Source organism: Vulpes vulpes, chromosome 5 (genome assembly GCF_048418805.1).
Source record: "Vulpes vulpes isolate BD-2025 chromosome 5, VulVul3, whole genome shotgun sequence".
Taxonomy (NCBI): domain Eukaryota; kingdom Metazoa; phylum Chordata; class Mammalia; order Carnivora; family Canidae; genus Vulpes; species Vulpes vulpes.
This window is the reverse complement of record NC_132784.1, coordinates 18,257,539-18,282,539: the sequence shown is the minus strand read 5'-3', so window position 1 is coordinate 18,282,539 and position 25,001 is coordinate 18,257,539. Positions and strand designations below refer to the sequence as shown.

General features: G+C 35.4%; 1 protein-coding gene and 1 non-coding gene across 4 annotated transcripts in view; one reads left to right on the top strand and one right to left on the bottom strand.

Annotated features, from left to right (window-relative positions):
• Positions 1-25,001, top strand: part of ZRANB3 (zinc finger RANBP2-type containing 3) — a 306,312-nt gene that overhangs the window by 62,322 nt on the left and 218,989 nt on the right. The gene's annotated exons all lie outside the window — the stretch shown is intronic.
• LOC112932628 (U4 spliceosomal RNA) lies at positions 14,710-14,844 on the bottom strand. The gene has a single exon (XR_003237514.1). It is a non-coding gene; the product is annotated as a U4 spliceosomal RNA (small nuclear RNA).

Sequence of the window (25,001 nt, the reverse complement as noted above, 5' to 3'; positions counted from 1 at the left end):
ATCTATCTATCTATCTATCTATCTATCTATCGGCTACCATAGTAGACAGCACAGTTCTATAATAATCCCATAAGATGGGATCCATGGATGGCTCAGCGGTTTAGCGCCTGCCTTTGGCCCAGGGCGTGATCCTGGAGACCCAGGATTGAGTCCCACATCAGGCTCCCTGCATGGAGCCTGCTTCTGCTTCTGCCTGTGTCTCTGCTTCTCTCTCTCTCTGTATCTCTCATGAATAAATAAAAATAAAATCTTAAAAAAATCCCATAAAATTATAGTTTATATTAGATATGAATTATATGTGTTATATTTTTAAGCCAAAAATATTTAATTGAATTTGGTCCTGAGAAACTTTTTTTTTTTTTTAAGATTTTATTCATTTATTCATGAGAGACAGGGGGAGAGAGAGAGAGGGACATGGCAGAAGGAGAAGTAGGCTCCCCTTAGGGAGCCTGATGTGGGGCTTAATCCCTGAACTCCAAGATCACAGCCTGAGCTGAAACCAGAGCTCAACTGCTGAGTCATCCAGGCATCCCCTGAGAAATGTCTTTGAAGCAAGTAGTATAATTTATTAAATTGAACACTTAGTACTTGTAAAGGAAATAAGAAATTGCCTTACTCAGATAGCAGAAATATTATGGAACTAAACTTACCTCAGTTTATTTTATGCAAAAATCATTAAATAGGAAGTTTAAAGTATTACTTAATTGATAATAATGCTTTTAGATGGGTGGAAAAATTTAAGTTCAAAAGTTGCTAGCCATTTGGTCAATTTGCTATTTAAGCTGCAGATTGGAAAATAAAAATTATAATTGTAGTAAGGAATTCTTGTGGTGGCATTTATTTTTTAAAAAATTGAAATAGCAAATTTACCCAGGTTAGGAAGAAGAGTTCTAAAATCTTACCTACATTGCCTCTCCTACCCTACATTGATAACATTCCCACTTGAATATTCTGATATAGTTCCATTTCTGTTTCAAGTGATTTTGTAAAGTGAGAAATAATACTGATGTTGGTGGTATACACACCTATGAGAATGATGAAGACATTGGGGGAGAAAAGACTTGAGAACCAGGATTTTAAACTTTATTGTTTGGGATAAATCAACTTAAGATTTGTTACTTTAAATTCTTCCTACTTTTAATTTAAAAATTTTTGTTACCAATGTCAAATTACTGTAAATAAATTAGCCAGTAGGTTTTTCTTCTCTCTTCATTGTCACTATTCCAGAAGATTATGTTGAAATTTTGAATAGAACACACTAAAGATGACTACACTGTTAAACAGTTTTCTCTATAAGGAGAAATAGGTATTGGCACTAGAACTGGATGAAAACTCTTTTTCTTTGTTCAGTTCTTTTTTGGAATGGTTTTTTTTTTTCTCCTTATTTCAAAAGACAGGTAGAAATTTAAATAACTTTTTTTTTAAATCAAAGAATCATAATTTATCAGTGGAGCAAAGGATTCTGGTTTCTTCTCTCAGGGATTCTCTTTAACAGAATAATAATAGGACATTTTTAATAGGTATTTGTAGTAATGTTCATTCTTCTGTGTCCAGGACATGCTTCTTTCTTTTTCCTTTGATTTAAACTTCAGACTTTACTCTGGATAGAGTGGGCCACTAACATTGTCAGAATAAGCTGAAAGTATGTTAAAATGAGATGAAGAGATGAATTCTATTAGCATATTAATGGCACTGCAGCCCAAAATACCTCATGTGTATGAGAAAAATCTTATGTTTTAATGGAGAGAAGAATGAGGCAGAAGGAGTTAACAAAGTAGAATGATTATATTTATTATGTAATTACCAATTCCATTGTTAGATTATTATGACCCTGTGAATTGTGAGAATCTGAGAAGCTGTCATACATGTGAGAAATAGTTATGATCACTTTTTTTCCCTTTCTAGTTATTCAAGATTATAAGGGGTAACATGACTGGGGGAAAGAGATTTCAATAAACCTAGATTAGAATTTCCCAACCACTATGTCTGTCTACTGGACTAGGAGCTAAGAGACCTGTGTTCCAGTTTTGTTCTATAGTTAATTATGTGTCTGACCTTGAGCAATTTACTTAATTTCTCTTGGTCAGTATTTTATTTTTCCCTTCAATTCTGTATTAGGGTTTTCCAGAGAAACAGAACTAACAGTATATCTCTATTTTTGTCAAGACTGATTATGAGGAATTGGTTCACATAGTTATGGAGGCCAAAAAGTCCTGAAATTGGCAGTTGGCAAGCTGGAGATGCAGTATTGTTGATCACATAGTTTGAGTCCAAGTCCAAAGACCAGAGAATCAGGAGAGCCAAAGCTATATGTTCTAGTCCATAAGATACAGGTTTGAGACCCAAGAAGAGCTGATTCAGTTCAACTCCAAAGATGAAAAAAACCTGTTGTCTTGGCTTGATGATAGGCAGTAGAAGTTCCTGTATACTTGTAGAAAGGTTAGCCTTTTTATTTTATTTAGGCTTTTTTTTTTTTAAAGATTTATTTATTTATTTATTTATGATAGAGACAGAGACAGAGACAGAGACACAGGTAGAGGGAGAAGCAGGCTCCACACCTGGAGCCTGACGTGGGACTCGATCCCGGCACTCCAGGATCGTGCCCTGGGCCAAAGGCAGGCGCTAAACCGCTAAACCGCTGATCCACCCAGGGATCTCAGGCTTTTTTTTTTTTTTTTTTTTTAAGTGGGCTCTATGTCCAATGTAGAGCTCAATGTGGGGCCCAACATGGGCCCTGAAACCACAAAGCTGAGATGAACACCTGAGCTGAAATCAAGATGCTCCACCTTGTGGTGTCCCTTGTTTTATTCAGGCTTTTAAGTGATTAAATAGGACCTACTCTGATTAGGGAGGAAAATATGCTTTACTTTGTCTACTGATTCATATGTTAGTCTCATTCAGAAACCTTCTCAAAGACCTTCCCTGAGCCTTTGTCCAAATTTCTGGACAACCCATGGCACAGTCAAGTTGAGCCATAAGGTTAACTATCATACTGTTGCTCACACACACACCCTGCCCCCACCATTTCAAGGCTACATTCAAACACTTCAAAAGTACATTCAAAATAATATATGTAAGGTATTTTTTCTAATAAAGTAATAATTACTTTGAGTTATAGCATTAGCAATTAGTGTTGTCACCTATAACCCAACTTAAAAAATAGAACATCAGTGAAGATGTAGAAAATGAGGGCCAAAGAAATGTAGATAAAATTCAATCTCCTTACAACTTGCAACCCATTGACAAATACTTGAGGCAGGCAGAGTGACATTCCTGAAGGAACTTATAACTGCCTTAATGTTAGTACTTTGCCAGAGGCTAAAAACAACCTTAGCTTGACATTAGCCAGAGCTCCAGGATCCCTTAAGTCTTCTTTAACTTATGAAAATACCTTTGGAAACTTCATTTATCTCTACACACTACCCACCCCCCAACCCCGCCCAAGATATATGTTAGTAGTCATCCTTCAAACATATGGCCCAGTGATATACATCTGAAGCATCTCATGACAAATGTTTTACTAAAAGGTGCTAAAGTCCTGGAAGTCTTGCTTCCAAATTCCTTAGAGATTTAAGCTATCCCTAACCCCTACTAACTAAGAAATATATATTCAGTCACTCCTCATTATCCCAGTACAGCTCTTCCTGCACACAGGTCCTGTCCTCATGCTTTAATAAAACCACCTTTTTGCACTGAAAACATCTCAAGAATTCCGTCTTGATTATACACTCCTGGACCCCAACAGCGCATCACATGATACTACTGAATTTAATACAGTGTGTTTTTAATTTTTTTATTAAGGTATTATAATAGATAATAAAAAATAGATTTTTTTATTATAAACTTTTCAGATTCCAAGGAATGTTTATTGAAATTTGCATCCCTTTTATTCATCAATAGTTCTCAGTATCCCTGTAGTACCAATCACATAAGTTACTGAGCAAATAACATAGTATAAAATAAAAGTGATTATTCTTCTATGAACTTTAGACTTCTTGACATCTCCATTTGTGTGTCAGATAGATATGTCAAAACAGAACATTTAAAAACAATCTCTATTATAGATTCAGTGAAAACCCTATCAAGATTCTAGGTACCTTTTTTTCTTTGTAGAATTGACAAGCTGATCCTAAAATTTATATGAAACAGTGTGCCCAGAATAGCCAAAGCAATTTTGAAAAAAAAAAAGAAACCCTCACATTTCCCTATTTCAAAACTCTTAACAAATAAAATCAGAAATGAAAGTTATGACAAATACAAAGGATCGTAAAAGACTACTATGAACAATTATATGCCAAGAAATTGGACGACCTGGATAAAAGTGATACAAACTGAATCATAAAGTTGAAAATCTGAACAGACTGATTACTAGTAAGGAGATTGGATATGTAATAAAAAACCTCCAAACAAAAGTCCGTGAGCAGATAGCTTCATTGTTAAATTCTACCAAGTCTTCAGAGAAGAGTTAATACCAGTTATTCTCAAATTCTTCAAACAACAGGAGAGGAAGGAATACTTCCAAACTTATTTTACACGACAAGCATTACCTTGATACTAAAACCAAACAAGGATGCCACAAGAAAACAAAATTACAGGCCAATAACCCTGACAGATATAGAAATCCAACGAAGTAATAGAAAGCCACATTCAGCAATGTACTTAATGGTAATACACTGGGGACCTGGATTGCCCCAGTTGGTTAAGTGTTCAGCTCTTGGTTTTGGCTCAGGTTGTGTTAGGGTTGTGAGATTGAACCCAACATCGGGCTCTATGCTCAGTGGGGAGTCTGCTTGAGACTTTCTCTCTTCCTCAATCTGTGCCCCTTACCCCACTCATGTTCTCTTTCTCCCTCTCCCTCTCTCAAATCTTAAAAAGAAAAAAAAGGATCATACACCCTGGTCAAGTGGCATTTACTCTAGGAATGCAAGGATGTTTCAACATCTGCAAATCAATTAACATGATAAACAACATTAACAAAATGAAGATAAAAATCATGAGCGTCTTAATACATGCCAAAAAAGGATTTGACAAAAATTCAACATTTGTTCATGATGAAAACTCTCAACAAAGTGGATATAGAAGTAATGTACATCAATGTAATAAAGGCCATATATGACAAGCCAAGAGCCGACATCTTTCTCAGTGCTGAAAAGGTGAAAGTTTTCTAATATCAGAAACAATAGAAGGATGCCTACTAAAAAAAGAAAACAAAAAAGAAGGATGCTACTTTTTGCCACTTTGTTCAACATAGTTTTGAAAGTCCTAGCCAGAGCAGTTAGACAAGGAAAGGAATAAAAGGTATGCAAATAAGGGAGGAAGCAATAGAACTGTCACTGTTTACAGATGGCATGATATTATATAAGAAAACGCTAAAGACTACACCAAAAAAATTTTAGAACCAATCAATAAATTCAGTAAAGTTACAGGATACAAAATCAGTATACAAGCATTTCTGTACGCTTATAATGAAGTCTCAGAGAAATCAATCAATACTTTTTACAATTGCATTAAAAATAATAAAATATCTAGGAATAACGCTAACCAAGGAGGTGAAAGACCTTTATGCTGAAAACAATAAGATATTAATGAAAGAAATTGAAAAAAACACAAACCAATGGAAAGATATTTCATGCTCATATATTAGAGGAATCTCTATTGTTAAAATATCCATACTCCCCAAAGCAATCTGTAGATTCAGCGCAATCCCTATCAAAATTTCAGTGGCATTTTTCACAGAAATAATCCTAAAATTTATATGAAACCACAAAAGATTCTGAGTAGCCAAAGCAATTTTGAGAAAGAAGAACAAAGCTGGAGACCTCATACTCCTTGATTTCAAACTGTATTTCAAAGCCAAAGTGATCAAAACAGGATAGTACTGTCATAAGAAAGAGCCACATAGGGCAGCCCAGGGGGCTCAACGGTTTGGCGCCTGCCTTCAGCCCAGGGCATGATCCTGGAGTCCTGGGATCGAGTCCCACATCGGGCTCCCTGCATGGAGCCTACTTCTCCCTCTGCCTGTGTCTCTGCTTCTCTCTCTCTCTCTCTCTCTCTCTCTCTCTCTCGGATAAACAACATCTTTAAGAAAAAAAAAAAAAAGAGCCACATAGATCAATGGAAGAGAATACAGCACAGAAATAAACCCATGAACGTAAATAATCAGTTAATCTCCTGTAAAAGAAATATGAGTATACAATGGGAAATGAGTTTCTGTCAGTGTTAGGAAAACTGGACTACTCTGTTACACCATATACAAAAGTTAAATGGATTAAAGAAAAAAACAAAGTGGATTACAGACTTAAACATAAGACATGAAACCATAAAACACCTAGAAGAAAGTATAGGCAGTAAGCTCCATGACATCGGTCGTGACATTGATTTTTTGCCACCAAAAACATAGGCAACAAAAACAAAAATAAATAGAACCGTATAAAAAACTTAAAACCTTCTGCACAGCAAAGGAAAACATCAACAAAATGAAAAGGTAACCTTCCAAATGGGAAAAAATATTTTCACATCATATATCTGATAAGGGATTAATATCCAAAATAGATGAGGAAGTCTTAAAACTCAGTATCAAAAACAAACATACAATCTGATTAAAAATGGGCAGAATACCTGAATAGCTATTTTTCCAAAGAAGACATACAGATGGCCCACAGGTACATGAAAATTTGTTCAAAATCTCACTGATCATTAGAGAAATGCAAATGTAAACCATAGCGAGATACCACCTCACACTTGGAATGGCTATTTTCAAAATGATAAAAAATAGTATTGGCGAGGATGTGGAGAAAACAGAACCATGTACACTATTGGTGGGAGTGTAAATTGGTACCACCACTATGGAAAACAGTATGGTTCCTCAGAAAATTAAAAATAGAACTACCATATATTCAAGCAATTCTACTTCTGAGTATTTATCCAAAGAAAGTGAACACACTAACTTGAAAAGATATATGTACTCCCATTTATTGCTACAAGAGAAATGCCTGTCAGCTGATAAATTCATGAAAGAAAGTTGTATATCCATACAATGGAATATTATTCATCTTCAAAATGGAATCTCAAGTACTGATACACTCTACAACATGGGTGAACTTAGAAAGTATACTGAATTAATGAAGTCAGCAAAAAGGCCACATATATGATTTTACATTTGTATAAAATTTCCTGGAATTACATAGTGGTGATAGTTGCACAACTTTGTGAGTATACTAAAAATCACTGAATTGTACATTTTAAAAGAGTGAATTTTGTGATGTGTGAATTGTATCTCAATTTAAAAATGCTGGATTTAGTGATTTTTCCCCCCAAAACCTGCCCCTTCTAGTCTTTTGTTTCAAAAGCTAGAGACTATTTGAAAGGTGTTCTAATGTTAGAGGTGGCACATGATTGAATCAGAAAGAGATTCAGAGATAATCAATAGAGTGATAGTGTGGTTTTCTAGGAACAGACTGTTTACCTCACTTCTGTACTTCCCACCTACCCAGAAATCTTTGATAGGCATCACATAATGCAGTGGTCTAATTTCAGATCAATTATTAAGTGTGGATTTCTAGATTCCTTGGAAAAAAATCACCAAAGCTTTAGGTGCCTGGGACCCTCCAGGATGAATGAGAACTCCATCACCCACAAGATTAACTAGATTGACACAATCTGCCACAAAGCAACTCTCATCTTTCCTCTAAAAATAGATTGTTAAAAATAGTGCTTTAACAGAATGACCTTGACAAGACTGATAGCTGTTCACTGCACATCCATTTCCTTTTCTTCTTGGGTATACAACTGGATATACCCCCACTTGGGTATACAAGTGGGTATATCCTCACTTTTCTTATAGGTGAAAGTAAGGTCATGCACCTGAATTCTAGGCAATGAAATATTAGCAAGAAAGACTTACCAAATGTGTTCCTTCATTTTCCCCTTCTGCCTGCCAAATGGGTAAGCTACATAATGGCAGATCCTCCTGGAGCCTGTGTCCTTGAGTTAGATGAACAAAAGGTGCCTACCAACCAGAAACACCCCTGTTGTATTACCATAATTAGGAAATAAGTTCCTTTTTTAGTTGAATACTTACACATTTTGGAGTCTGTTTGCTATTACAGCCATTCCCATCCTAGTGAATACATGGGTGACTACATTTCTAACAAAAAATAATGATAAAGAAAAATCACTAAAATAACTTTTAACAGAGGCAAGTTGGTACTAATATTTTTATATTCCTAAGAATATTGTTGAGCTAATATATCTAGAAATGGTTTTATTCTTTTGGATCTTTTAAAAAAGTTTTGTCAAGTAGGGCCAAAGCAGTGTGGATTTCTAGGACTAATTTTGCCTTGCTCTGAAACAAGACACTTCTGAGTGTCCAAAATTCCATAAATTATGAGCAGGAACTATTCCTGATCTGGAGGTTGTTCTCTCCGATATTTCAAGTTAGTGTTTTCTTGGATTTAGGCATTTCCTGACTAGCACTTGGACAAAGAAGGGACCCTCTGTGCATTCCTGGAGCTCTCTCTTTGGATAGCTCTTTGCTCTTTACTCCTCAACCCTATGAAATTTAATCTTGTTCTCCCCAGATTCCCATTATCATCTCAACTCAAGGAGACTGGAGATTTCCAGGGTGGTCCTCATGGAAACTATGTCCATGTAGTAACCTTTAGCACTTGCAGGGCTCATGTCCTTTAATCCGTCCTTCAGAAATCACTGCCCCTTTTTGGCTCATGTGTAATGTCTTAAAAACCATTGTTTATTTTGTGGGGTGCTGGGGTGGCACAGTCAGTTAAGCATCTGATTCTTGGTTTCGGCTCAGGTCTTGATCTTAGGGTCTTGGGATCAAACCCCACATCAGGCTTCTTGTTCAGCACAGAGTCTGCCTAAGACTCTCCCTCTCTCTGCCCCTCCCTACTGCGCTCTCTCTCTAAAATAAATAAATCTTTAAAAATATATACATTTTTTGCTTTTTTTTGGTTGTTTTAGGTGGGAGGATAAATTTAGTCTCTTTTATTCCATTTTAGCTGGTACTCTTTGTATAATTGTAAGAATAATATAAAAGTTTTATTGCTTTAGTTTAAATGGTGGCTGTTTGACTTTGGGTACATTTTTTAAGTTCTCTGTTTCAACTTTCTAATCTGTGAAAGGAGAATATGATAATACCTCCATTCTATAGGGTGTAAGGATTAAAAGAGTCTATGTGAAGTGCTTCAAAAAGTGGTGTATGAACTCAGTAAATGAGTTATTTTTTAATTATAATTGTAGAAAATGTCTAATGCAAAAAAACCTTTGGAGTGAGGGAGTTCTTTGTTTTAGTAACCAGCTCTACCACTTATTGTGGCCTTATATTTAGCCTCTATTAATCTGATTTTGCTCATTACACAAAGTGGATAATAATAACACCTACTCATTAAATAGTTGTGTGGGTGAAATAAAATTGTAATAGTACAGAACTCGGCATAGTGCCTGAGACAGATTAGGTACTAAGTGATTGTTATTTGGATCATCTATTGCTACGTAATAGATTGCCATAAAGTTTAGTAGCTTAAAATAGCAGTCATTGTTTTATTACCTCTAACGATTCAGAGAAGTGGTTAGGCTCAGCATCTCAGTTCTCATTCAAGTTCTCTCCTGCAGTGGCAGTCAGGCAGTTGCAGGTCTGTAGTCATCTTGAAGGTTTTCTCAGTCATCTGTCTTGCATTTGATTCTGGCTCTTGGCTGGGATCTCTTAAAACCCTCACAGCAGAGTAACTGAATTTTAAGAACAAGCATTCTAAGACAATTAGGCAGAAGCTGGATTCCTTTTTTATAATAGCCTCCAGAAAGTCACCTAGCATTATTTTGGCTGTAGTTACAGGCCTACCTAATTTCGGGAGGAGAGTCAACATTACCTTGCAAGAAAAACGTGTGTAATGGCAGATATTGGTGCAGTTATTTTTAGACAATACAGTCTGTCATAGTTAGCTACCATTCATGTTCATATATCGGCAAACATTTCACATAAAATGTTCATTTCTCCCCAATACCACACTTTATAAAGTTTTCTATGTACTTCTTAAAGCTTTTCTTTTTTTTTCTTAAAGCTTTTCTAAAAAAGTTTTTCTTTTAATTACACTTAGTTAGCATACAGTGTTATATTAGTTTCAGTTTTATAAGATAGTGATTCAACAATTCCATATATCACATGGTGCTATCACAATAAGTGCCCTCCTTAATCCCCGTCATGTATTTCACCCATCCCTTATCCACCTCCCTTCTGGTAACCATCAGTTTGTTCTTTATAGTTAAGAGTCTTTTTCTTGATTTGTTACTCTCTATCGTCTTTTCCCCCTTTGCTTATTTGTTTTGTTTCTTAAATTCCACATATTGGATGAAGTGACATCATAGGGTATTTGTCTCTTATTTTGCTTAGCATTATACCATCTAAATCCATCCATGTTTTTGCAAATGGCAAGATTTCATTCTTTCTTATGGCTGAGTAATATTCTATTGTGGATATATATCACATCTTCTTTATCCATTCATCAGTTGTTAGACACATGGGCTGCTTCCATATATCTTGGATGTTGTAAATAATACTGCTATAAACATTGGGGTGCATGTATCCTTTTGAATTAGTATTCATGTAGTCTTTGGGTATATACCTAGAAGTGCAATTGCTGGATTGTAGTTTTAATTTTATTTTGAAATTTTTGAGGAACCTTCATACTGTTTTCCACAGTGGCTGTACCAGTTTGTATTCCTAACAGCATTGTAAGAGTGTTCCTTTTTCTCAATATCCTCCCAACACCTTTGGTTTCTTGTGTTGTTGATTTTAGTATTCTGAAAAGTATGAAGTGATTCTTATTGTATTTTTGATTTGCATTTACCCAATGATCAGTGATCATCATTTCATGTGTCTGAATGTCTTCTTTGCCATCTGTTTTATCTTCCTTGGAGAAATATCCATTCATGTCTTCCCATTTTGAAATTCACTTGTTTTTTGGCTGTTGAGTTTTTTGAAAGTTCTTTGTAGGGGCATCTGGGTGGCTCTGTGATTGTGCATCTGCCTTTGGCTCATGTCGTGATCCTGGGGTTCGGGGATCAAGTCCAGCATCAGGGTCCTCTCAGGGAGCCTGCTTCTCCCTCTGCCTATGTCTCTGTCTCTCTCTGTGTGTCTCTCATGAATAAATAAATAAAATATTAAAAAAAAGTTCTTTGTATATTTTGAATTCTCACCCTTATTGTATATGGTTTTGCAAATATCTTCTCCCATTGCATAGATTGCCTTTTAGTTTTGTTGATTGTTTTCCTTTGCTGTGCAGAAGCTTTTTATTTGGTTGTAGCCCTGGTCTTTTACTTTTGCTTATGTTTTCCCTTGTCTCAGTAAACATATCTAAAAAAACGTTGCTACAGCCAGTGTGAGAGATGTTACCTCCTATGCCAACTTCCAGGATTTTTATGGTTTCATGTCTCAAGTTTTTGGTCTTTAATCCATTTGAATTTATTTTTGTATGTGGTATATGAAGGTTGACATTCATTCTTTTGCATATTGCTGTCCAGTTTTCCCAAACACCATTTGTTGAAGAGACTGTCTTTTTTTTTTCACATTGGATCTTGACTTTTGTTAAAGATTAATTGACCATAAATTGTAGGTTTATTTCTGGGTTTTCTGTTCGGTTCCATTATCTATGTGTCTGTTTTTATGTCAGCACCATACTGTTTTGGTTAATACAGCTTTGTAATATAAATTGAAATCTTAAATTGTAATGTTTCCAGCTTTGCTTGCTTTTCCAAGATTGCTTTGGCTATTGGGGGTGTTTTGTGGTTTCATATAAATTGAAGGATTGTTTGTTCTAGTTCTGTGAAAAATGCTGTTGGTTTTTTGATAGGGATTGCATTAAATGTTTAGATTCTTTTGGGTACTATAGATATTTTAACAGTATTTGTTTTTCCAATGCATGAGCATGGAATGTGTTTCCATTTTTTGGTGTTATCTTTAGTTTCTTTCATAAGTGTTTTATAGTTTCAGAGTACCGGGTCTTTTAGTTCTCTGGGTAGGTTTATTCATAAGTATCTTATTTTTGGTGTAATTATAAATGAGATTGTGTTTTTAATTCTTTTCCTGCTACTTCATGATTGATGTATAGAAACACAACAAATTTCTGTAAATTGATTTTATATCCTGAGATTTTGCTGAATTCGTTGATCAGTTCTAGCATTGTTTTGGTGGAGTCTTTTGGGTTTTTTCTATATAGTATCATGTCATCTGCAAATACTCAAAGTTTTACTTCTTCCTACTGATTTGAATGCCTTTGAGTTCTTTTTGGTGTCTAATTGCTGTGGCTAGGACTCTCAGTATTATGTTGAATAAAAGTGGTGAGAGTGAACATCCTTGTTTTGTTCCTGACCTTAAAGGGAAAAGCTCTCAGTTTTTCTCCAATGAGGATAATGTTAGCTATATGTTTTCCATATATGATCTTTATTATGTTGAGATACATTCCCACTGTGCCTATTTAGTTGAGGGTTTTTGTCATGAATAGATGTTGTACATTGTCAAATGCTTTTTCTGCATCTATTGAAATGATTATATGGGTCTTATTCTTTCTCTTGTTGATGTGATGTCTTGTTGATTGATTTGTGAATATTACCCTTGTAATCCAGGAGTAAGTCCCACTTGATCATGGTGAATGATTTTTTTTAATGTATTGTTGAATTCGATTTGCTAGTATTTTATTGAGGATGTTTGCCTCTATATTCATCAGGGATATTGGCCTGTAGTTCAATTTTTTAGTAGTGTCTATAGTAATGGTGGCTTCATAGGATGAGTTTGGAAGTTTTCCTTCCTCCTTTATTTTTTGGAATACTTTGAGAACAATAGATGTTACTCTTCTTTAAATGTTTGCTAGAATTCCCCTGTGAAGCCATTGGGGTTTTGTTTGTTTGTTGGAAGCTTTTTGATTACTGATTCAATATCTTTGCTAGTTATCAGTCTGTTCAAATTTATTATGTCTTCGTGTCTCAGTTTTGTTAGTTTTTATATGTTTCTAAGAATTTATCCATTTCTTCTAGGTTGTTCAGTATGTTGGCATATAAGTTTTCATAATATTCTCATGATTGGTTTTTTTAGTTCTGAGGTGTTTGTTATTTCTCTCTCAGTTGTGATTTTATTTGTGTCTTTTCCCTTTTTTTCTTGATAAGTCTTGCCAAAGGTTATCGATTTTATAGATATTTTCAGAAAACCGCTGATGCTGTTTTCATTCATCTATTTTATTGAGGTTTTGTTTTTTTATTTCATTTACTTCTGCTCTAATCTTTATTATTTCCTTCCTTTTGCCAGTTCCAAGTTGTGTTTGTTCTTTTGGTGGAAGGTTAGGTCATTTATTTGAGATTTTTCTTGCTTTTGCCTACATTACTTTAAACTTCCTTCTTAGAACCACTTTTGCTGCTGGAGGTTTTGCAATAATCGTGCCTCGGATAAACCTCATGGGCTATGGTACCTTCACTGCACAAAGCTATCCGAGAGGTTTTGAACCTTTATGCTTTTATTTTCCTTTAATTTTGTTTTGTTTTGTTTTTACTTTTTCTTTGATTTCCTGGTTGACCCATTCATTGTTTAGTAGCAATGCTATTTAACCTCTCTGTATTTGTATTCTTTTCAGATTTTTTTCTTGTGGCTGACTTCTAGTTTTGAAGCATTGTGGTCAGTCATGCATGGCATGACTTCAATCTTCTTGAATTTATCAAGGCTCATTTTGTGGCCTAATATGTGATCCATTCTGAAGAATGTTTCTCCATCTCCTCACTTTCAAGCTTCAGGTGTCTTTAGGTCTAAAATCAGTCTGTTGTAGGCAGCATATAGATACATCTTGCTTTTTCATTCATCACCCTCTGTCTTTTGATTGGAGTATTTAATCCATTTACAGTCAAAGTAATTATTGATAGATTTGTATTATATTGCCATTTTATTATTTGCTTTGTGGTTCTTTCTGAAAATTATCTTTTTTTTTTTAAAGATTTATTTATTCATGAGAGAGAGGTGGGGGGTGGCAGAGACACAGGCAGAGGGAGAAGCAGGCTCAATGCAGGGAGCCCAACATGGGACTTGATCCCGGGTCCCCAGGATCAGGCCCTGGGCTGAAGTCGGCGCCAAACCGCTGAGCCACCTGGGCTGCCCCTGAAAATTATCTTTGATCCTTTCTTTGCTTTCTCTCATGATTTACTTGTTTTCTTTAGTGATATATTTAGATTTTTCCCTCTTTATTCTTTGAGTATATATTAGTATAAAATCTATAAAGGTTTTAGATTTGTGGTTATTATTTGTTTAAATTTTTATTTAAATTCAATCAATTAACATATAATATGTTATTAGTTTCAGAGGTAGAGGTTAGTGATTCATTAGTCTTATATAATACCCCATGTTCATTACATCACCTGCCCTTTCTAATGTCTATCACCAGTTATCCCATCCCTGCACCCCCACCCCTCCAACAACCCTCAGTTTGTTTTCTATGATTGAGTCTCTTATGATTTGTCTCCTTCTCTAATTTCACTTTGTTTTATTTTTTACTCTTTTCCCCTATGACCATTAGGTCATATAACCTCTTCGTAATAGCAGTCTATACTAAGTTGATGGTCATTTAGTTTTGAACCCATTCTTTAGTCCTTTCCTCCCATGTTTTAGGTATATAGTGCCATATTTTATATCCTTTTATTTTGTGAGTTCCTTGACTGATTTTTCACAGAAATATTCATTTTTATTGTTTTTATGTGTCTTACCTTCATAATGTCACTTTTGGTCTTTCTTTCAATTAGCAATAATCGCGCCTCGGGTAAACCTCATTGGCTACGATACAGCCACTGTGCAAAGCTGGTCTTTCTTTACAATTTAAAGAGACCACTTTAATATTTCCTTCAGAGCTGGGTTAGTGGTCATGAACTGTTTTAGTTTTTGTTTGTCTGGGAAACTCTTTATCACTCTTTCTATTCTGAATTATAGTCTTGTTGAATAGAGTATTCTTGGCTGCAGATTTTTTCCACTCAGAACTTTGAATGCATCATGCCACTCTCTTCTTGGAGTTTCTGCTTAAAAAGCCCCTGATAGTCTTATAGGATTTCTCTTGTATGTTATTGTCTTCTTTTGTCTTGCTGCTTTAAAATTTTTTCTTTATCACTAAATTTTGCCAATTTAATTATAATATGTCTGGTGTGGGTTTGCTTTTGTTGATTTTCTTGAGGTTCTCATGCCTCCTGAATCCAAATTCTCTGTTTCATTCCCCAAATTAGGGAACTTCTCAGCTTTTACTTCTTCAAATACATTTTCTGCACTGTTTATCTCTCTTCTTCTAGGACTCCTATAATATGAATGTTTTCACATTTGATGAAGTCACTCTATTCCTTAAGTTTATTCTCATTTTGCATATTTTTTTTTGTCTTTTGTTCAGTTTGATTACTTTCCAGTACTCTTTTCTAGATCACTAATTCATTCCTCTGCTTCTTCCAGCCTGTTGTTCATTCTCCATCAAGTGTGTATCTCATTTTGTTTATTGTGCCCTTTATCTCTTTTAAGTGTCTCACTCATGTCTTCCATTCTTTTCTCAAGTCCAGTGACTATCTTTATGATCATCACTTTAAATTCTCTATTAGGCATATTTCTTGTATTTGTCTCACTTAAATCTCTGGCCGTGGCCATATCCTATTCTTTCATTTCGGACAATTTCCTCTGTCTGTTTGTCATTTTATCTGTCTCTTTGCTTGCTTCTGTGGGTTAGCAGAGTGAGCTACTTCTCCTGTTCTTGAGGGTAATGGCCTTATGAATAAGAGGTCCTATAGTGTCCTGCAGTATAGCATTTCTGGATCTGCAAGGCCTGATGCTTCTGGGACTGTCTCCAATGTGTGCTCCTTACACTCTGCTGTTGTGTCCTGGCTGCTTTATCCCTCAGGCCAGTCATCTACAGATGTTCTCTTTGCCTGTTGTCAGCAGTGTTTGGTCCCTAGCCTGAATATTCTGAGTTTTAACTAGATGTGCTCTGGTCTGCTTGTGAAATGAGACCTGTCACCACTGCCACAAGAACTGAGGCCCTGCAAAACTTCTGGGAAGTAAGATGCAGTGTTGGCAGGGCTTTGGGCTGGTCTGTGGGAGAGTTTGCCACTCTGTGACTGAAGCAAGCATGACTGGTAAGGGCATTTCCACTGCCTTGGGGGGATGGTAGGCTTAGCATAAGCATATTAGGTAGTGAATGTAGGCATTTCACTGGCTCCTGCAGGTGGAAGATTGTGCTTATATTGAGGGTTGGGGGAGGGAGATGGTACCTGTCAGGACCTTTATTGCTAGAGGGGTCTCTTTGTGAATGCTGCTTCTCTGGGGCACACTCTGAGATGAGGAAATAAACTCCCTACTGTGTGCCCCAGGTGGTCTTCAGATTGCTGTTTCTACATTGTATGTCTACAGGCTGTTTGCCATGCCTTCTCTTCAAGAGTTGTCTTGTTGCCTTTTCAGGCTTTATCTGAGCCAAGCTCACTGACTTTTAAAACTCCATGCATTAAGCACTGGTTGCCTTTCTTGCTTTCCAAATGAATTGCTATGGGGATTCATATTCCCTCTGTGCTTCCTTGTATGCTAGTATGTCTTTCACCCCTCTCTGTGACCATGAGCCTCTCACTATCTTAGTAATCATGATTTGTTTCTCTCTCAAACTACATCTCCACACTTTGTACCTTTTTCAGTGTGACCTCTTCTCTACCTTTAGTTGTAGAGTTTGTTCCTCAAATGTTCAGGTTGATTTCTGTGGTATTAAGGATGATCTGATAGTTATCTATTTGTATTTGTGGGACTAGGTGAGCCTAGGGTCCTCCTATTCTGCCACCATCTTCTCCAACCGGAGCTTTTTTGTCCCTATATACAGTACTTGTGGCCAGCAGGTTAGCATTCTAGTTTTCAGTTGATATCTATAAATCATTAGTCCTTTTTTGAAGTGCAAGCTCCATCTTTGTGATTATTGCCATTAATTCCTTTCTACTACTATTATTTATGAACCCCTTGTTACTCCTCTGTGTTTGTGTAGGGTGTATACATGAGAGGGAGTAATTCTTGTGGGACCATCTTAGAATTATGCCTACCACAACCTCCTCAAGGATTTTTTTTTTTTTACTTTAGTTATGGTACTTTTCAGCTCTAGAACTTTAATTTCGCTATTGTGTACATTTCTATATTTTTATGAATATTTCCTGATTGAATAATACTCATATTTTCCTCCAGTTCTTTGAACATATTTATTCCAGCTACATCAGCTTCTTAGTCTGCCAGATTTGGCATCCAGGCTCACTCATATTTTATGAACTGTTTTTTTTTCTTCTTCCTATTTATTTGTATGTCTAGTAATTTCTGGTTGAAAACTGTGCATTTTAGGCAATATATTATAACAGATCTGGATTTTGTTTTATATTCTTTGCTTCCCATAGTGAGCTGCTGTTAATGTCTCTGCTTGTTTTTTTATTCTTTTTTTTTTTTGTCTCGCTTACTAGGTATTGTCTCTGTGTAGTATTGTCAGCTTGTGATTAGGGTAGATATTTTGCTTAAACACCTTGATCCCTTAAGGCTTTTACCTTCTACCTGTTTGTACATGGCCTGAGGCTGAGGTACTCATTCAAAATTATTGTAATTTCTCAAGATTTCCTTAGTTTTCACTTCTCAGTGGGCTCTTTCAAGTCTCTTCTGTGCATGTCTTTAGTTTCCTAGTCAGAAGAGAGTATCTGGAGAACTTATCTCAGCCCTTTAATGACTGTCTCGTTTTTAGGATTCCGCATTATTTCTGATTTTTCCACTGCTTTTTTCATCTTGGGACCACAATTTTGGATGAGTAGGGCTAGATATTTTCTCTGTTCATTTTTATCTAAGCCTACCATTTTTTAACTTAAATTTTTTATTGCTGGATTAATACACTTTTAAGGCAGAATACCAACATGTTCTTACATAAGTATTACCAAGGTTGACATCTAATGTTAATTCCAGTATTTTTCTTACCCAATGATAACTTTTAAACTATTATCCTGGTATGTTATATTTCCCTCTATTCTCTTCACACTTTAAAATTTATATAAGACTGTTACTTTTAAAGGGAAAGCCCTAATTTTTTGTCTTCCACATCTAATTGAGTCTAGTCCCGTGGCTGCAATGCTGCTGGCTTTCAGGGCCTGCTCTATGATGGTAAAACTACTATTCTTAGAGTAGTCAGATTCATAGCAACACAAAACAAAATGATGGTTGCCAGGGGCTATGAGAGGAAAGGGTAATGGAGAATTATTGTTTAATGGGTCTAAAGTTTCAGTTTTGCAGGATGAAGAGTTCTAGAGGTTGGTTGCACTACAGTAAGAAAATACCCACCCTACTGAGCTATAAACTTAAAGTGGTACATTTACAGTTATAAATTTTATGTTACCTATATTTTACCACATTAAAAAATTAAAAACATACTATGGTTTTTGTCAGGTGAACTGAAGGAGTGGCAGGTGGTGTAGATGAGAGCAGCCCACTGGCAAAAGTCCACGAATTTCTCCCATTCTTACCTGAAGCTTTAATATAACTTTAAGAATAAATGCTGTTTGTCTTCTGCCTCAAATGCCCTAAAATGGTTGTTTTTACAATTCTGTATGGTTTAAAAATTCATTTTTTTCTGTAGTGGAAGATGAGAAATCACTGAGCTCTCCATCCTACCATTTATTACTGGATGTCAGTTCTTGGTGTTTTCTGTAGGTTTTATTCATGGTTCCTTTCTTATAAATGCTAGAAGGTCCTAGAGCATAGTCCTTGGCTTGTCTCTTTAACTTTTATGTCTTCCCAAGAAGATTTCATCAAGTCTCAACATTTAAAATATTATATGTATGCTGATGCATCCCAGTTTTGCAAATGTAGACTGGATTTCTACTCTACTCTCCAGATCTTTGCATCTGCTTATTTGACTCTACTTACATGTTTGATAGATATCAGATTTAATAAGGCTAAAACCAAACTCCTGGTATGTGCTGTCAGAAAATGGATTCTTTCTCAGCCTACTTCATCTCAGTTATTGATGTCTTCATTCTTCTACTTTTTTAGCCCAAGAACTTTTGATTGGTTCTTGACTCTTTTTTTTTCATAACCATAAGTCCATCACATCAGAATATCCTGTCAATTTCACCTTCAAGGTACACATGTAATTCTGTCCTCTTTTCAGTATCCTTACTACTACCACCACCTTTAAGTCACTGTCTTCTCTACCTGAGATTAGTAGGCTTCCAACTGTTTTATTCTTACTGTACTTTTCTCCTTCAGTGTGTTCTCAGTAAAGCGGTCAGGATGATCTTGTTTACCATTGGTGGGATCTTGTTATTCCTGTGCTCAGATTCTCCCAGTGGATGGTTTCTCACTGCATGCTGAGTAAAAGTCAAAGTCCTTACAAGACTCACCAAATCCTAGAGAGTCTTGTCCCCATTACTTTCCTTACTTCATAACTTCCTACTTTTCCTCACTCAGCTCCCTTTTCTCCTCTAGAACTCTAGACATGTATCTGTTTCAGAACCTTTCACTTATTCCCCTTGCCTGGAATGCCTCTGGAAGGCCCCAGCTACATTTATCCTCATGCTTTGACTTCCTTACTTGCTTCAGATCTTTATCCAGAATTCACTTTTGGTGTAAGACATTCCTTGGCCATCACATCCAAATTTCTGTGTCTTCCCAAATATTTCAATTCCATTTTCCTGCATTATTTTTTTAAGCATAGCATTTACCAACTTCTCATGTACATTTGTTTAACTTTGTCTGTTTCCTTCACTAATATTTTAACCCCATGAGAGAGAATTTTTGTTCTTTTTGTTATATACTACTACCCTAACACCTAGAACAGTGACTGGCACTTATGTTTGCAATAAATGTTTATAGTGAAAGATGAGAAAAAGCATCAATTTTCAGATTAAGTAGTCTCCCTAAGTACCAAGTGAAATGAAAGAAACACATTCTTGTGAAATTTCAAAATACCAAGTTTATAAAGAAAGTAAGTGCCAAATAGCTCCTGGAGAAAAGAAACAAGTCTACAAATTAGGAAAGATGGATGCTATAAGGCAGTAGAAGATGGATACTACAAGACAGTGGGACAATTTCATCAAAGGTTTGAGAGAAAATGAATTTTAATTTAGAATTCTATACCTATGTAAACTGTCAAAGTAAGTTCATTTTCACACATGAAAATATGAAGATAAAGGAAGAGATAAACGACATTTATCCATCAGATAGTTGAGGATTTTGTTTGTTAAAACAAGCACAGAAACCAAGAAGAGGATACAACAACTAGCAAAACTTATCCAAAAGTCCAATGTGTACAAACTCCAGATGAAGCAGGCAGTAGAAACAATGATACCATTGTTGTATACAAGAAGACTGGAATAAAAGTTGATAAATTAGAATTAATAGGATAATATTGGGACTGTGATTAAATATACATTTTTCTTATCAGTAAAGAGAACAAAGTTTAGGAGTTATAAAATAGGTAAATAAATTAGTTTCTAGATATTAGGTCGATTCAAAGTATGACTCAAAAATGACTAGTATGATTCAAAATATGACTTTGATGAATTAAGGGAGTATAAAAAAAAGACTCTTGACCTTGAGGTAGCATAGTAGAGAAGGAAATGTAGCCTGAGTATACTTCTTGGTTCTGTTCTGCATAATACTCATATAAACTCTGATGTTGTGTATAATGTGTATTTATTTTAATTTTTTAAAAAATTAGTTTTATATTTTATGTATTTATTAGTTTATATATTTATTAGTTTCTATATATATATTTATTAGTTTGATATATTTATATATTTTTTTAAAAATTTAGTTTTATATCTAAAATATATATAAACCTCAGTTATGGTTATAGAAAATAACCTAAATTTTATCAGTCTAAAAAGTATTTTTTAAAAGTAGATGTGACAGGGGTGCCTGGATGGTGCCTGGATGGCTCAGTTGGTTTAAGTATCTGACTGTTGGTTTCACTTCAGGTCATGATCTCATGGGTCACGGAATCAAGGCCCGGGTCAGGCTTCACTCTCAGCAGGGACTCTGCTTGAGATTCTCTCCCTCTGCCCCTTACCTACCCCCTCCCTCCAATAAATAAATATATCTTTTTTTTTTTTTTTTTTTTTTTTACATAGATGTGACAGAAGTTGGGAATGACAGGCATGATTGCTACTACTAAAATGTTTATTCTGTATGGCACTTCTCAAACTTTGCTGAATTTTAAAATCTCCTCGGAGCTTTCAAAATCTTGATGCCCTAACTACATCAAACTGCATCTTAACAATTAAAATCTTTGAGGGTAGAATCTGGGTGTCAGTTTACTTGTTTTTTGTTTTACATTTTTCCAGTTGATTCCACTGTATAGTCAAATTTGGGAACCAGTGGTCTAAATTCATGAACTAGAACAATAATCTGAATGATATGTTTGAAAGTTTCAAAGGTGAATAATAGTAGAATCATTTTAATAATTGTTATCATCAATAAAAAAAACAAGTTGCTGAGGTAGAAGGATGTTAGAAGTGAGCCAAATTTTCCTTAGCGGGAAGCCACATCTTCTTTTATAGTGGGACATGGTGACCAGTCAAGATTCTACATTTTGTTTCAAAGTTTATACATTAGGCATTTTATTTTACTTTCAAAAAGGAAATGCCCCTTTAGTCATGTTCCTAATTTTATGAAAATCTGTACTGTTTTTTATATATATATATATATAGATTGAGTTAATTAGAGCTAGGATAAGTGAGGTTATTATGAACAAATTATTATCTGGATGTTAAAATCAACTTCTTATGGCAAACATAGTTTACATTTTTTAGTGAGAATAGATATAATTTTGTATAAAAGACATTTTTACAAATGTAGTTTCCTCTCACACACATTTTAGACACAAGATTACATGTTAATACTCTTTAGATTATTGAAGTCATTTATCTTTCTTAGCAAACAACATAGACAGGAACTCAACTTTTTTGAATGTGGGGGACAAAATAATTCTAGTTTTGTTTTAAATTTTATACTAATAGGAATGTAAATATATTCCAGACTTTTTCCTCTCTAATTGCCTCAGCATTGCATAACCTTGGCCATGCACTGGAATCCCCTGAGGAGTTTGCAAAAAAATCAGTCTCCTGTTTTTAAAAGTTATTCATTGAAATTGTCAAATGGAACCTAGTGCTTCTAACTTTTCTAGTCAGGCTAGAATTATTAAGGATTCCAAGTTTAATTTTCTGGTTTCACAGAAGTCAGTAAATAATATCTGAATTTGATGAATAATGAAACTGCAAAATAATCATGTTAAAATTATAAAGGTTGCCTTTCACAAGTGGAGTTAGGACTGGGATGAAGACAGATAAAGGTGGGAACAGTTGCTCTTCAGTATAAGCTCCTTTGTACTGTGTTTGTTTTTTTTTTAATAAAAACTATATTCATGAGCTACATTAATTTAAGAAATTAATGATTGTAAAAGTATTTTTCCCTCATATTTTATTTTATTTTTAAAAAAGATTTTATTTATTTATTCACGAGAGACACAGAGAGAGGCAGAGGCAGAGGGAGAAGCAGGCTTCATGCAGGGAGCCCAATGTGGGGGGGCCCGATCCCAGAACCCTGAGCTGAAGACAGACTTTCAACTGCTGAGCCACCCAGGCATCCCTCCCTTATATTTTACAATAATACAATGTTCTTTATATGACTCAGATAAAAATCAATAAATTAAGATTTTGTATTAAATTTTGAATTAAAAATAATTCTAGGGGATCCTTGGGTGGCTCATTTGTTTGAGCGTCTGCCTTCAACTCAGGGCATAATCCCAGAGTCCTGGGATCAAGCCCCACATCAGGCTCCCTGCTTGGTGGGAACCTGTTTCTGCCTCTGCTTGCTTGTTCTCTCTCTCTCTGTCAAATAAGTAAATAAAATCTTAAAAAATAAAAATAAAAATAATTCTTTTTTTTTAAAAAAGATTTTTATTTATTTATTCATAGAGACAGAGAGAGAGAGAGGCAGAGACACAGGCAGAGGGAGAAGCAGGCATCATACAGAGAGCCTGACGTGGGATTCCATCCAGGGTCTTCCGGATCACTCCCTGGGCTGCAGGCGGCGCTAAACTGCTGCGCCACCGGGGCTGCCCTAAAAATTATTCTAAAAAAGTTTTTAGGAAAAAATAAAAAATAAAAAAATAAAAAAAATAAAAAATAAATAAAATAGTTTTTAGGAAGTTTTGAATTGATTTTTTTAAAAAAGATTTTATTTGAGAGAGAGAGAGCACAAGTGGGGGAGGGGCAAGGGGAGAGGGAGGAGCAGACTCCCCTCTGAGCAGGGAGCTGAATTTGGGGCTCAATCCCAGAACCCTGGGGTCATGACCTGAGCCCAAGGCACAGTAATTCCTTGTAATTCCATGTTTTTTTTTTTAATGGACTGAGCCATCCAGATGCCTCAAAATGATTTTTGTTTCTGAACATTATGTAAATGAAATAGTGTATTATATACTCATTTGTCTTTGTCTACCTTCATTGAACAGTATGTTTATGAAATGCATTTTGTTGTATTGGATAATTGTTCCTTGCCTTATAGAATTCTGTTTTAAGGACATGCCACAATTTATTTATCCATTGTACTACTGGTAGACATTTATGTTTCCGTTTTAGTTTATATGAAGAGTACTGCTGTGAACATTCTTCTGTATAGCTTTTCTCTCAGTAGATTTTCATAAAATTTAAGTTTAGGAGCTATTGCCAAGGAAATTGCAATGAAATATTAAATGATTAAGAAAATAAGCATGAAATTAGCTTTTCTTTCACAAAAGACTTGTGTGTGGCTTTTCTTTTAAGATTTTTTTTTTTTTTAAGTAATCTCCTAAACTGAATGTGGCACTCAAACTCACACCCCAGGATCAAGAGTTGCATGCTCCACTGAGTCAGGCAGGTGGTGCTAGACCTGTCTGTGGTTTTAAGAATGCATATGCAGCATACATGTCTATTGTTCAGCTTCTTTATGGGTAGTGAGGCTTGAACTAATTCATATTTTACCTTTTGAACAAATACATAGTTTGGTCTCTGAAGTACACTTGATATAAAATGTTAAAATAGTATTGGTGATAGTAAAGCATTATCAAAAATGGTGCCAGGGCACATCTCAGAAGATAGGGCTAAGTGAATATTTAAAGGGAGACAGTTTGCCTTACAGCTCAGATCAACTGTTCATAAAACTCTGATTTATGTCAAGGTCTTCTACCTCAGAGTTTTCATTCCTCCTTATCCACATGGAGTACCCTATTATTTCCCTCAGTTTACCTAGACCCACTAATGTCCCAGCTCATGGTACACAGGTTAGACCACTAAACCTGGCACTTGATAAGCTCTCTCCAGCTGCAGAATATGCAAAGTCTGATGTTTTACCCAATATTTATTCTTTGGAGAGGAGAGAAATAAGCATTTCAATGTAGCTTGGCCTTAATTTTCCGGAGACACAGACTCCTAATGCCAAATAACTATGACTATTTGGGGTCAGAGAACATTTTCCTTCGTCCGTTGAGACAATGGCACAGAACATTCTTGCTAGCCTCTGGGACAGGAGCTTGGCCTCTTATTGATGGCATAGCCCTTCAATTCCCCATTCCCAACTTCTTCATTTGCTCCTAGCAGCTCTTAGTTAAAACATTTCAGGTAAGACTTTGCTACTTTTCAGATGTTCCTCTTTGTGTTAACTGAAGCCTGGAAGAGGAGAAGGGATGGAGGAATAGTTGATTTAAAGTTTAAATTGTATCTCTGCCCAATTTTACCACCTATGAAAATACTTGGAATTCATAAATGTTGTTAGTCCTGTTTGTCAGGTACCATTACCTCTTAAAACTACAGACTTTGCCAAACTTTAGACCCATGCTATCTTAAGAGTTTCAGAAAATTTTTCTTATATAATCTCCTTCTACTGTAGTTTATAGGTTTAGGTTTTATCTTGATTGCTTATTGTGACTTGAAATTTTATTTTAATTTTT